At 37.3% G+C, this 3,947-nt stretch overlaps 1 long non-coding RNA gene across 1 annotated transcript in view; it reads left to right on the forward strand.

Annotated features, from left to right (window-relative positions):
- The window catches only part of LOC106936051 (uncharacterized), a 14,491-nt gene extending 13,116 nt beyond the window's left edge, over window positions 1-1,375 (forward strand). The window contains exon 4 of the long non-coding RNA XR_001422043.1: window positions 979-1,375. This is a non-coding gene — a long non-coding RNA (uncharacterized LOC106936051). The remainder of the gene's footprint in view (window positions 1-978) is intronic.
- The last annotated feature ends 2,572 nt before the right edge of the window (window positions 1,376-3,947 follow it).

The raw sequence follows: 3,947 nt of genomic DNA on the forward strand, positions 1-3,947 counted from the left end.
AATAAATAATATATCACGATTTGTTAAATTTGGCAGGAGGCCAAAAACCTTAACTTTAACATTAAACCAGCTGAACCACGAAGAGAGATTGGGATCTCTATGAAAAGCGCTAAGAATGAAGAATAAGAATAAAAGAGGCCAGGAGAAGACAGTTCTCCTTCTCTGTGAGACCACCGAGTTCTCCGTGAGAGAGACAGCGAGGTTTCCTTAGCGGGAGGAACGTGTTTTTCTCCGTGGAGTGACCAAGGCATCCATGATAGAGAGCAAAAAGCTTGTCTGAAACAAGAATGGCAAAATAAAACAGACAAGCATTAGATTGGATCTTGGCCAATATGGGAGGAGTTTGCCATATGTTTGCTAATGAATGCTGCACTTATATCCCTATGAATACATCACCAAAAGGTACATTTAGAGCAGTAATGACTAAGTTGAGGAAACTGAAATCGGAATTCAAAGAAAATGCAGGGAAGAACACTTGGTCATGGAAAAGTCTGGAGGAAATTTTAGGTGAATGGGGAGCCTTAGCAGCCAAAATAGGAATAACTCTGATAATAATACTAATTGTTATTTTTCTGCTTGTGTGTTGTGTGATCCCTATCATGAGGAAATGGATCTTGGGGACTGTATACAGATGGATGACCAAGGACAGTGAACATCAGACGGACTAAGCACAAGGCCGCCCGGACCAGTGAACCATGACCAATTCAAAGGACTGCTGAACTCAAGGACAAGTGTTGCCTGAATTAAAATCGCTTATGGGATGTTGAAAGATCTAAAAGGTTCAAGGGAAATGAAGTCGAACTTGGGTTGGAAAAATGAACTCATGGGAAAGACAGTTTGCATACACCATTACAACATACTTATTACACAATTTATATACAATACAACACTGGTGGCCCACACATAGTTAACACACTAGGAACACGAGTGAGTGTGAGTGAGCATGAATGTGTGAGACAGTATGAATGAGAATGTGAGTATGAATGACAATGTGAGCGTAAGAGTGCCTGGATGAGCACAAGCATTAAGCGACCAATACTTTGATTATTATGATTAGCATTTCAATCACACAATCACTCTGATATATGTGAGTTATGGACATTTCTTCATAAATTGTCATCAAGATTATGTATCAATGTTGAAGTTTAAACTATTATCATGAATATCTATGATTTGGGTCACTGTGGATCCATGATTGTATTACATTTGTGCCAGATTATGGGATACTAGCGGTCGCCCATGGCGAGAGGGGACCATAAGGTAGTTGTTTCCCTGGAAATAACATAAAGCAATAAAAGGCCAACAGGGTTTTTCGATCTTATACAAATGGAAGAACAATCATAGAAGCAATGACCAAGTGTGTTTAATCAATGTATTGGAATTGTTGTATTAGTTACAGTTGAAAACAAAGTTTACCCCCACTATCCATTTTATTTCACTTTTAAGTGACTTTTATATATATTTCTAAGTTTATATACAGAGTTGTACTCACGGGAAGCTATGTAAACTTAGTATAGATGTTAACAAAAACAACTGCTAAGGTTAATTAGGATTCCACTTGAAAGCGGAATAGGGGTGATTATGTAAGAGCGGAAATACTATTTAAGGAGTTGTTTTTGTGAAAGGATTTTGGCTCAGCGCTAGGTCAACCTGACCGACTCCTTTCCTTCCATTTGCGTGCAAAGCGCAAATGGAACCAAAAAATGACTTGGAAAGGATGTCTGTTTGGACAAGATAAGAACAACAATTTGAGATGAAATGGAGCAGATGTTGAGTTCATGAGGTCTCAAATATTTTAAAGGTCGTCCAATACACACTACTAAGTTATACTAATAAGCCACGCCAGAATCTTTACACAAATCAAGGGTAGCAACGTCATTGGTTGAAACTTTCCAACTCACATCAGTGAGGATGAGAATGTATAAAAAAGGATGATGTTTAGAATACGGGGAGATTTTTTTATTGAGACTTTGGAAGATTTTTGAGTATTGAACTGATGAAACTGTAATGAGGAATCCGTGGTAATGTAATAAATCTCTGGCTCGTCTATGGCCTAGCAGCAAGAACTATGTCTTTGTGCATTATTTCTTTCACTTATATATTTAAGAGTTTAGCCGCCCTTCAAATTTCTAATACTATGAAGGCTAACTGAGATTCCGTAAATCTAAAAAAAATAATTATTCTCTAACATTGACTTAGATTATCTGACACAAGGGCCAATATAAGAAAGGAAACAATATAACACATATTATAAAACTTATATTATGTGTTATAACATTCACCGGCAAAGTTTAAAGTTTACACAGGTGGTAAAGACTATTATTTATATTCTTTCACTCTGTCAAAAGTAAAAAAACATCCTAAATCTTCCGTTTTTGTTTTGAAAGTTTCCTAAAGACACGATGTGAAGAAGAAGAGGGAGATATCTATAAAGAGAGACGGATTCACTGCAGCACGGATTTTGGACTCAATCTCAGCTGCTGAATCTCTCTGAAGCTAGAACTCGTCGGCTGAAAAACATATCTTTATTTATTAGTGTTTGTATAGTTATATAAATATGTATTGATATTACTAAATAATTTATTAAATAAATTATGAACGGCTGTGTGCTTTGTAATATGCTCTTCATACATCAATAACAGAATATTCCATTCCTATTCTATTATTATAGCCACTAAGCATATTTAAATATGATGAACTATGTATTAAAAACATACTTAAAAAATACTATTGTTTATAAATGTAGCTTTGATAGATGTTTGAATATGGTTTCCAGTAACAAAAAAGCGTGTCATGATGGATTAAATGTGCTGATACGTCATTGTGCCTGCCAAACACATAACGCTGAGTGGAGTGGTGGACCGCTCCAAGATGGCTGCCCTAAATCTCATCAACGACAATAGAGCTTCGGAGCATGACGTCACTGCTCTAGTCAGATGGGTATCAGCGCCATCTTTGTTGCCACCGACAAAAACGACTGTCTCACAGATATTTTAGCTATGGCACGAACTTGCTGCGTTATTCGGTGTAATGTCTGATCACACGACCGAAAAGGTAAAAAGATGTAAAACGGACTTTCGTTTCACTATTTTCCTGCTTGGAGTAGGCTAAGTTATCGGAGCTAACTAAAAGAAGACGAATGTCCAGGTGTCAGCGGTTGAGACGTCCTGATATTACCTTCTCCAAAATCCCCAGATACCTACAAGTTTGCTCCAAACATTTCCATTCTGGTGAGTGTCTAAATTCGCTTTGTTAGTGTTGTGTCATAATTTATTTTGCTATGATTTTGTCCGGGTGTACTCATGATCAGTTTCTGTTGAGTTCATTTAAGTGGGTCAACCTTGTTTAGGTCGGGCTAATATTGTTTATGTAGCATAGTCTGAGTTTTGTCAGTGGACATCGAGGTTATTACATTGTTGTGAAGTAAACTATTTTACTAGTGTTATCAAATTTACAGTATTAATACTGATGTGTGTTCTGATATGTCCTCTTGAAGGCAAACCGACGTATGAAATGGATTAGCTCAATCCTGACTGGGGTCCAGCGCTGAATGTGGGTCACTGCGAGGTAAATGCCACAACATCGGACCGACATGGGCGTCAATTAAAGAGGTGATACAGCAAAACTATCAACAAGTGGGGGAGCAAGTTACAGAGACTGTTTTTATTATTTACCCCAGAAGAGGTAAATAATGAAAACACAGTTCCAGAGGCTGCAGATGAGGAGCAAGTTGGAGAGGCTGAGGAAGAAACGCAAGGAGAGGAGCTCAGCAAGGCTGCAGAAATATGTGTACAGTTGGAAGTGGCTGTTTTCTCTCATTCAATAATTTCATGTGGTAAACATTCATGAAACATTTGATTCAAGCACTTCAAGTTGCATGTAAACAGGTGAAGAAATTAATCACATTTAAAGTAAAAATTTGATATTTGATATTATTAAAGGAAGAT

This window comes from Poecilia latipinna, unplaced genomic scaffold, assembly GCF_001443285.1.
Source record: "Poecilia latipinna isolate Pla-1442-1.1 unplaced genomic scaffold, P_latipinna-1.0 Scaffold2067, whole genome shotgun sequence".
Lineage (NCBI taxonomy): Eukaryota > Metazoa > Chordata > Actinopteri > Cyprinodontiformes > Poeciliidae > Poecilia > Poecilia latipinna.